Source organism: Pan troglodytes, chromosome 13, assembly GCF_028858775.2.
Source record: "Pan troglodytes isolate AG18354 chromosome 13, NHGRI_mPanTro3-v2.0_pri, whole genome shotgun sequence".
In the NCBI taxonomy this organism is placed as follows: Eukaryota; Metazoa; Chordata; class Mammalia; order Primates; family Hominidae; genus Pan; species Pan troglodytes.
Window position 1 is genome coordinate 70,271,813 of NC_072411.2, and position 11,287 is coordinate 70,283,099.

General features: G+C 42.6%; 1 pseudogene; it reads left to right on the forward strand.

Moving 5' to 3' along the window:
- Positions 1 to 871: 871 nt before the first annotated feature.
- On the forward strand, positions 872 to 6,140 carry LOC134808031 (uncharacterized; annotated as a pseudogene).
- Positions 6,141 to 11,287: the final 5,147 nt, after the last annotated feature.

Here is an 11,287-nt window from a genome sequence, read left to right on the forward strand (position 1 = left end):
GGCTCAGTGGTCATGGTGGCTTTCCTGAATTAGACATAACAAATGACAATTAAAGCAAAATGACAAAAAGAAGTAAACTTGTGATGGTTAATACTGAGTGTCAACTTGATTGGATTGAAGGATACAAAGTGTTGATATTGAGTATGTCTGTGAGGGTGTTGCCAAAGGAGATTAACATTTGAGTCAATGTGCTGGGAAAAGCAGACCCACCCTTAATCTAGGTAGGCACAATCTAACCAGCTGCCAGTGAGGCTAGAATATAAGCAGGCAGAAAAATGTGAAATGAGAGACTGGCCTAGCCTCCCGAGCCCACATCTTTCTCCCATGCTGGATGCTTCCTGCCCTCGAACATCGGACTCCAAGTTCTTCAGTTTTGGGACTTGGACTGGCTCTCCTTGGTCCTCAGCCTGCAGATGGCCTATTGTGGAACCTTGTGATCATGTGAATTAATAATAAACTCCCCTTTATATACACACACATGCACGCACGCACACACACACACACACACATATATATATTTCATTAGCTCTGTCCCTCTAGAGAATCCTAATACAGATTTTGATACCAAGAATGGTTCTAGAGGAACAGAATATTAATGATGGAGTTCTTTCATTGGATTTTGGGTTTCTGGAGTTGGCTGCTTAATATGATTAGACCCAGAAATGCTACAGACTCTACTTCTAATAGTATGGAGAACACTGATAGTCCTTGGTGTGAACTGCTTAGAGAGTTATGCAATATAAATGCATTTGACACTCCTGATTCATTGCTCGTGAGAGGCAAGGAGTTTAGTGACTCTTTACTTAATACCTTTGACCATATATGGTGAACCAAGGAACATAATGAAGCTGGTTGGTTGCTCCTAAGTTCAATGGACAATGTGATGAAAGAAAATGATGAACTCATGGATTCTATCTCCCAGCTTCAGAAGCAGATACTGAGCCTCAAATCTGCTAAGAATGCCCTGAGTGAGAGTCTTATCTTCTGTAGAGAAAGAGCTGAAATTGTGGAAAAACAAACACAAGAGCCCTTATCATGCGAGTGGCTGACTTGGAATGAAAGGTACATGCACAGCCTCGCTTGGTGTCTACTGTTAAAGTGAGGGCATTGATCAGAAAATAATGGGACCCTGCAACTTGGAAGGGAACATTTGGGAGGACCCTGATGAAGCTGGGGACACTGATTTTGAGTTAGTAAACTCTGATGAACCTTTTATTTTGTTTGTTTATTTATTTATTTACTTAATTTTTGTTTTTTTTTTTTGGAGATGGAGTCTCACTCTGTCGCCCAGGCTGGAGTGCAATGCCACAATCTTGGCTCACTGCAACTTCTGCCTCCCAGGTTCATGTGCTTCTCCTGCCTCAGCCTCCTGGGTAGCTGAGATCATAGGCACCCACCACCACACCTGGCTAATTTTTGTATTGTTAGTAGAGACGGGGTTTCATCATGTTGGCCAGGCTGGTCTTGAACTCCTGACCTCAAATGATCACCTGCCTCAGCCTCCTAAAGTGCCGCGATTACAGGCATGAGCCACACCTGGCGTGATGAATCTTTTTTTGCCAGAAGGAAGAGCTTCCCCATCCCCAGTAGTGGCAACATCCCCTCCCCCACCCATTCTGCCATCAGCCTTTCCACCTTTGTCTGAGGAGATAAACCCTGCCTGCCTAAGGCAACAGTGATGGCCTCCCCTGAGGCAGTTGCCAGGCAAGATAATGTTGATTCTCCTCAGGAGCCACCCCCAACACCCCTGTTTGCTTATAGACCTATAACTAGACTAAAGCCCTGGTGGGCCCCTAGAGGTGAGATTGAGATTGTGACCCATGAGGAGGTGTGCTACACTGGAAAAGAAAGGCTTGAATTTTCTAATTTATATAAACAGAAATCTGGAGAATGGTCATGGGACTGGATATTAAGGGCGTGGTATAATGGTGGAAGGAACGTAGAGTTGAATCAGGCTGAATTTATTGATTTGGGTCCACCTAAGTAGAGACTCTGCATTTAATGTTGCAGCTTGGGGAGTTAAAAAAGGTTCTAACAGTTTATTTGCTTGGCTAGCTAAAATATGGATTAAAAGATGGCCCACTGTGAACGAGCTGGAAATGCCTCATCTCTCTTGGCTTAATGTAGAGGAAGGGATCCAAAGGCTTAGGGAGATTGGGATGGTGGAGTGGATTAGTCACTTTAGACCTACTCATCCTAGCTGGGAAGGTCCAGAAGATATACCCCTGACCAATACCTTGTGAAATAGATTTGTGAGGGCAGCACCTGCATCTTTGAAGAGCCCTGTAATTGCTCTTCTCTGTATGACAGATCTAACAGTGGGAACCACAGTCACTCAACTACAAAATTTAAATACAATGAGAATGATTGGATCCCAAGGTGTCAGGGGCCAAGTGGAGACACTCAACCATCAAAGGCAAGGTGGGCATAGCTACCAAAATGGACAGCAGAGGCAAAGCAGCCATCAGCATAGTCTGAGTTGTGTAGAGCTCTGGCGTTGGCTAATTAATCACATTATACCTAGAAATGAAATTGATAGGAAGCCTACTGCATTCCTACTTAATTTATATAAGCAGAAAACTTCTAGGTGGAATGGACAAGAGACTAATTTGAATTATAAAAACAGAGAATGATGGCCCCTCAGTCAATTTCAGGACTTGAGCCAGTTTACAGACCCAGAACCCCTTGACTGAAGGGGAGGCTGGGCCCCCTTGAGGAAGGACCCCACTGCATTACCAACAATTTATGCAGTGAATCTTTCTCCCATCCTCCCCCAGGTAGACTTTTGGCCTTTTACCAGGGTAACTGTGCATTGCGGAAAGGGAAATTATCAGACATTTTGGAGACTACTGGACACTGGCTCTGAACTAACATTGATTCCAGGGGACCCAAAACGTTACTGTGGTCCTCCAGTTAAAGTAGGGGCTTATGGAAGTCAGGTAATTAATGGAGTTTTAGCTCAGGTCCGACTTACAGTGGGTCCATTGGGTCCCTGCACTCATCCTGTGGTCATTTCCCCAGTGCCAGAATGCGTAATTGGCAGAGACATACTAAGCAGCTGGCAGAACCCCCACATTGGCTCCCTGACTGGTAGGGTGAGGGCCATTATGGTGGGTTGCATCCCTGGAGGGATTGCAGCGATTAGTGTCACCAGCAAGGACTTGAAAGATGCAGGGGTGGTGATTCCCATTACATCCCCATTCAACTGTCCCATTTGGCCTGTGCAGAAGACAGATGGATCTTGGAGAATGACAGCGGCTTATCATAAGTTTAACCAAGTGGTTACTCCAATTGCAGCTGCTGTACCAGGTGCGGTTTCATTGCTTGAGCAAATTAACACATCTCCTGGTACCTGGCATGCAGCCATTGACTTGGAAAATGCCTTTTTCTCCATTCCTGTCCATAAGGCCCACCAGAAGCAATTTGCCTTCAGCTGGCAAGGCCAGCAGTATACCTTTACTCTCCTACCTCAGGGGTATATCAACTCTCCAGCTTTGTGTCATAATCTTATTTGGAGAGACCTTGGCCACTTTTTGCTTCTGCAAGATATCACACTGGTCCTTTACATTGATGACATTTTGCTGATTGGATCCAGTAAGCAAGAAGTAGCAGACCCACTGGACTTATTGGTGAGACATTTGCATGCAAAAGGATGGGAAATAAATCCAACTAAAATTCAGGGAACTTCTACCTCAGTAAAATTTCTAGGGGTCCAGTGGTGTGGGGCCAGTTGAGACATTCCTTCTAAGATGAAGGATAAGTTGCTGCATCTGGCCCCTCCTACAACCAAGAAAGAGGCACAATGCCTAGTGGGCCTATTAGGATTTTGAAGGCAACACATTCCTCATTTGAGTGTGTTACTCTGGCCCATTTATTGAGTGACCTGAAAGGCTGCCAGTTTTGAGTGGGGTCCAGAACAGGAGAATGCTCTGCTACAGGTCCAGGCTGCTGTGCAAGCTGCTCTGCCACTTGGGCCATATGACCCACCAGATCCAATGGTGCTTGAGGTGTCAGTGGCAGATAGGAAAGCTCTTTGGAGCCCTTGGCAGGTCCCCATAGGTGAATCACAGCAGAGGCCTCTAGGATTTTAGAGCAAGGCCCTGCCATCTTCTGCAGATAACTACTCTCCTTTTGAGAGACAGCTCTGCCTGTTACTGGGCTTTGGTGGACACGGAACGTTTGACTATGGATCATCAAGTCACCATTGGACCTGAACTGCCTATCATGAACTGGGTGCTTTTTGACCCATCTAGCCATAAAGTGGGTCATGGACAGCAGCATTCCATCATCAAATGGAAGTGGTATATATGTGATCAGGCTTGAGCGGGTCCTGAAGGCACAAGTAAGTTACATGAGGAAGTGGCTCAAATGCCCATGGTTTCCACTCCTGCCATCCTGCCTTCTCTCCCCCAGCCTGCACAGATGGCCTCATAGGGAGTTCCCTATGATCAATTGACAGAGGAAGAGAAGACTAGGGCCTGGTTCACAGATGGCTCTGCACAATATGCAGGCACCACCTGAAAGTGGACAGCTGCAGCACTACAGCCCCTTTCTAGGACATTCCTGAAGGACAGCGGTGAAGGGAACTCTTCCCAGTGGGCAGAACTTTGAGCAGTGCACCTGGTTGTGCACTTTGCATGGAAGGAGAAATGGCCAGATGTGCAATTATATACTGATTCATGGGCTGTAGCCAATGGTTTGGCTGGATGGTCAGGGACTTGGAAGAAGCATGATTGGAAAATTGGTGACAAAGAAATTTGGGGAAAAGTTATGTGGATGGACCTCTCTGAGTGGTCAAAAACTGTAAAGATATTGTATCCCATGTGAGTGCTCACCAAAGGGTGACCTCAGCAGAGGAGGATTTTAATAATCAAGTGGATAGGATGACCCGTTTGGTGGATACCACTCAGCCTCTTTCCCCAGCCACCCCTGTCATCTCCCAATGGGCCCATGAACAAAGTGGCCATGGTGGCAGGGATGGAGGTTACACATGAGCTCAGCAACATGGATTTCCACTCACCAAGGCTGAGCTGGCTACGGCCACTGCTGAGTGCCCAGTTTGCCAGCAGCAGAGACCAACATCAAGCCCTCCACATGGCACCATTCCTCGAGGTGATCAGCCAGCTACCTGGTTGGAAAGGGCAGAGGTTTGTCCTCATTGGAATAGACACTTACTCCGGATATGAGTTTGCCTATCCTGCACACAAAGCTTCTGCCAAGACCACCATCCCTGGACTCACGGAATGCCTTATCCACCATCATGGTATTCCACACAGCATTGCCTCTGACCAAGGCACTCACTTTATGGCTAAAGAAGTGAGGCAGTGAGCTAATGCTCATGGACTTCACTGGTCTTACCATGTTCCCCATCATCCTGAAGCAACTGGATTGACAGAATGGTGGAATGGCCTTTTGAAGTCACAATTACAGTGCCAACTAGGTGACAGTACTTTGCAGGGCTGGAGCAAAGTTCTCCAGAAGGTCGTGTATGCTCTGAATCAGCGTCCAATATATGGTACTGTTTCTGCCATAGCCAGGATTCACGGGTCCAGGAATCAAGGGGTGGAAGTGGAAGTGGCACCAACTCACCGTCACCCCTAGTGACCCACTAGCAAAATTTTTGCTTCCTGTTCCCATGACACTACACTCTGCTGGCTTAGAGGTCTTAGTTCCAGAGGGAGGAATGCTGCCACCAGGAGACACAACAATGATTCCATTAAACTGGAAGTTAAGATTGCCACCTGGACACTTTGGGCCCCTCCTACCTTTAAGTCAACAGGCTAAGAAGGGAGTTACAGTGTTGGCTGGGGTGATTGACCCAGACAATCAAGATGAAATCAGTCCACTACTCCATAATGAAGGTAAGGAAGAGTATGCATGGAATATAGGAGATCCATTAGGGCATATTACCATTCCCTGCAATTAAGGTCAATGGGAAACTATAACAGCCCAATCCAGGAAGGACTACAAATGTCCCAGACCCTTCAGGAATGAAGGTTTGGGTCACTCCACTAGGAGAAAAATCATGACCTGCTGAGGTGCTTGCTGAGGGCAAAGGGAATACAGAATGGGTAGTAGAAGAAGGTAGTCATCAGTACCAGCTACAACCACGTGACCAGCTGCAGAACCAAGGACTGTAATTGTCATGAGTATTTCCTCCTTCTTTTATTAAAAACATGTTTGTGCATGTATAAACTTGTACCAAGAAAATAACTTTTTTATTTCCTTTCTCCTTTATCATGTGACATAAGATTTATCGACTTCACATCAGCATTTAAGTATTGTTAACTTCATGTAATAGTATTTAGGTTAGGGACTGGTGCGTTTCCAGTTGTACGAAGCGTAATTGTATTATGTTAGGCGTAATTATGACCTTATTATTGTCTTTCTTTGAAGATTATATATGATCTCAGGAGATTTGTATGGGTTCAAGTTGACATGCGGTGGACTTGTGATGGTTAATATTGAGTGTCAACTTTATTGGATTCAAGGATACAAAGTATTGATCCTGGGTGTGTCTGTGAGGGTGTTGCCAAAAGAGATTAACATTTGAGTTAGTGGGCTGGGAAAGGCAGAACCACACTTAATCTGGTGGGCACAATCTAAGCAGCTGCCAGCATAGCTGGAATACAAGCAGACAGAAAAATGTGAAATGAGAGACTGGCCTAGCCTCCCAGCCTACATCTTTCTCCCACGCTGGATGCTTCCTGCCCTCGAACATCAGACTCTAAGTCTTGAACATCAGACTCTAAGTCTTCAGTTTTGGAACTCGGACTGGCTCTCCTTGGTCCTCAGCCTGCAGATGGCCTATTGTGGGACATTGTGATCATGGGAGTTAATACTTAATAAAGTCCCCTTTATATATACACATACACATATATATTCCATTAGTTCTGTTCCTCTAGAGAACCCTGACTAATACAAAGCCTTTTTGAAATAAGAATGTGAAATAACTATCTGTTTAAAAGACTTTCATTTTTTTAGAGCAGTTTCAGTTTCACAGCAAAATTGAGAGGAAGGTACAGAGGTAACCCATATCTCCCCTGCCCTGACACATGCACAGCCTCCCCCATTATCAACATCTCCCACCTGAGTGATATGTTTGTTACAATCAATGAACTTACATCACATTGTTATCATCCAAAGTGAAAATTCTGTGTATGACGTTATAATGGTGGCTACATCTCATTATACGTTTATTTAAACTCATAGAATGTACAATACCAAGAGGAAACCCTAATGTAAACTATTTTTTATTTTTATTAAATTTTTGTTCTTTTGAGACGGAGTCTTGCTCTGTTACCCGGGCTGGAGTGCAGTGGCATGATCTCGGCTCACTGCAACCTCCGCCTCCTGGGTTCAAGCAATTCTCCTGCCTCAGCCTTTCAAGTAGCTGGGATTAGAGGCACCAGCCACCACGCCCAGTTAATTTTTTGTATTTTTAGTAGAGATGGGGTTTCACTATGTTGGCCAGGCTGATCTTGAACTCCTGACCTCGTGATCCGCCCACCTCAGCCTCCCAAAGTGCTGGGGTTACAGATGAGAGCCACCGTGCCCGTCCTAATGTAAACTATTTTTTTCATCAAAATGGTTAGGATGAAATAATATTTAGTGCATTATTTTAAAGAAACAAACTCTTCATCTACCAACTACCATGTGTAAGCTTTCTGCATGGGAGTGGGGAATGATGGAAAAATGAATGAGACAATGTCCCTACCCTCAAAGGAGCTTGACATCTAATGGGGCAAACAGACATGTAAACAAATAATTTGTGTCCTGGGGATAAGAAAAAAATTGCCATATGCAGAAGATTACCATTTTGTCTTGAAGACTCCAAAACTAGAAATTCAAGTTATTTGGCCCAAAGGTCCTATTTCAACCATTCTCTCATGGCCTGGGCTGGGTAAAGAGACCACTGAAGTCAGCAGAAAAGAACAGACTGGGATGGAAGAGCCACTGAAAACAGTTTAGACTTTATACAGTGTTAATCTAAGAAGGATTCTAAAATGATGCATTTTGGGAGAATGTTCTTGCCTTAATCAGCTTTATCCACAAAAATTAAGCTTTTTTTAATATAAAGGTTTTATTTTCTTTTAAAGGAGCCATCAATGTGATTTTGTCTTTGGGAACCCCACATGTGAATGAATCACCGAATGAATGAAATTTTAATCCTTATAACAAAGATAAGGTTGGATCCTAATATATTGCTTTAGGATGATTTTCAGGAAGCTCTACAATTCCAAGCATTTCCTCTCACAACAATTTAATAAAAATAGTTAGAGTTTATGGAGACATTGTGGTAAGTATTTTAGATATGTTGTCTCACTGGATACTCACCTACAACCAGATGATGGAGATCACATTATGTATATTTTTAACAGATGGAGAAACTGAATTTCACAATCGGTTAAGTAATTTAAACCGAAACTTAATGTTGGTTCACCTGCAGCAGAGCCAGGATTCAAATCTGCTCTAACTCTGCACAGCACTTCTCTATCTCTTCACAAAGGCATATGCATTTGTTTTTTAAAATTAAACATTTTTAACCAAATTGTATTAATTTAATTAAATTATTAAAATGACTACTGATGTGCTATGCAGTTCAATGCCATCTAAAGCCAGGAAGTAAGGCTACAGATAGCCAGAAAACAATCTCCAAGAATGAAGTATTCTTTTTTAAAACAATTTGTTGGTGATTGTCAGTTTAGAGATAAATGTTCCATATGTGCCTCTGTTTCTCCATCAAAATATTTTAAAAGTTAGCTCCAAAACTACCTTTATACACCCTTCACAATACTCTGTGAACCATAGTCACTGTTAATCTGTGTTTTAAAAGTGCTAAAGTAACTGTTAATTTGAATAATCAATATAAATAGTGTATTAGTTTGCCCCCCCCCCCCCCCCCGCCAAAATCAAGTACAAGCTACGTGACAGTATTTCATGGTTCATTAGCTAAATGGAACAGTTAATTCGGTCAAATAGTGAATAATCTTTAAATCAAGCCTTCTTCAAATACAAAGGATAGTGGCGTATATAAGAATTCAAGAAAATGGAAAAGGCCAGGTAATACTATAGAACTTTGAAATATCTTTCAATAGATAACCCAACAATTTTTTCATATTTATTAACTTAGATTTTAAAAAATTACATAAAAACATGAAAGTCAATTTTGAAAAAAAGCTATTTTTCCGTGTTATTTTTAAGTCATGAATGCACACATTATTTGCATATTGACAATTGTAGCAGGCTTACTCTTTTGTGTTCCTATGGCAGGGCTGTTAAAGTAGATCAGTCCCTGCCTTATCTAGCTGTATGCATAAAGAAAGAACATTATTTATTCATCTCTCATGAACATTTTTGGCCCATCTTCTAGTTCCCATAGATGTTGTATGAATTTAACTCTGCATGTGAGATATTTGCTGCACTAAAAGAAAGACTTATGGAGGTAAGATCATGTGAACAAAAAGAAATTTTGGGCACCATTTTTTGTTGTTGTTTTCTTTGGTTTTTGAGGCAGGGTCTCATTCTGTCACCCCAGCTGGAGTGCAGTATTGCAATCACAGCTCACTGCAGCCTCAACATCCAGGGATCAAGTGATCCTCCCACCTCAGCCTCCCAAGTAGCTGGGTCTACAGGTGAATGACACCACACCTGGCTAATTTTATTTATTTATTTATCTATTTATTTATTTATTTATTTATTTATTTATTTATTTATTTATTTATTTTGAGACGGAGTCTTGCTCTGTCACCAGGCTGAAGTGCAGTGGCACAATCTCAGTTCACTGCAACCTCTGACTCCCTGGTTCAAGCAATTCGCCTGCCTCAGCCTCCCGAGTAGCTGGGATTACAGGCATGCACCACCACACGCAGCTAATTTTTGTATTTTTAGTAGAGATGGGGTTTCACCATGTTGGCTAGGATGGTCTCAATCTCCTAACCTCATGATCTGCCCACCTCAGCCTCCCAAAGTGCTAGGATTACAAGCGTGAGCCACCATGCCCTGCCCATTTATTTTATTTTTTGTAGAGACAGGGTCTCACCATGGTAACCAGGCTGGTCTCAAACCCCTGGGCTCAATTTATCCTCCTGCCTTGGCCTCCCAAAGTGCTGGAATTATAGGCATGAGCCACTGTGCCTGGACTATCTTTTAAAAGACAGAAAGAATGTTTACTATGAGGTGGAAAGCAGTATGCCAGTAGTCCAAAGGGTTGATAATCTACTGAAAGAATTAGAGATTTGTTCTTTCAAATAAGCCATTAACCATGGGAGTACTGGCTAATGACAAATTTAGAGTAAGAGTTTCTTTTTTTTTTTTTTTGAGACAGTCTCACTCTGTCGCCAGGCTGGAGTACAGTGGCATGATCTCGGCTCACTGCAACCTCTGCCTCCCGGGTTCAGGCGATTCTCCTGCCTCAGTCTCCCAAGCAGCTGGCACTACAGGTGCGTGCCACCATGCCCAGTTAAGTTTCTGTATTTTTAGTAGAGACAGGATTTCACCGTGTTAGCCAGGATGGTCTGCATCTCCTGACCTTGTGATCCGCCCATCTCGGCCTCTCAAAGTGCTGGGATTAGAGACGTGAGGCACCGCGCCTGGCCAAGAGTTTCATAAAAATTACTTTCTTTTTAAGTATTTATTACATATACTGTAATAAACATTAAAGGTAGAAAAGAGTATAGGGTAAAAATTAATAATCTCTCTTCATCCCTTATCTTCCAGCCACCTGGTTCTTTCTCCTAGAAGTAACTACTATTATCCCATTCTTGCATCCTTCAAGAGATACTCTATGCATATACAATTACGTTCATATTTTTTCTATATTAATAGTAATATATTATACCTACTGACACATAGCCCATTTTTTAAACAAAATTATTGTCTTTAAAAAGGTTTCATGGAGCCCTATGTTTTTTAACCCAATTCTACACTGTCCATGTTTCCTTTTTTAAAAACCTAAGTATAATTTACTTTCACTAGCATCACAGATCCAGTTTGATATATTTTGACAAATGAATACACAGGTGTAACCAATGTCCAAAGCAAGATATAGAACATTTCAGAACTTTCTATTATTTTAAGAGCTAATTAATATTCCATTTATTTAGCCAAATCTGTTTTAATGGACTCTTGCTGTTACAAACAGGGTTGCAATGAATATGTACACATATGATATTGAGTATGTCTAAGTATACCTATGGGAAAATTCCTAGCAGTAGGATTGCTGGATCAAAGAGTATGTGCATTCTTAATTCAGAAGGAGAGTGGCAAAGTTCTTACTATAGGGGTT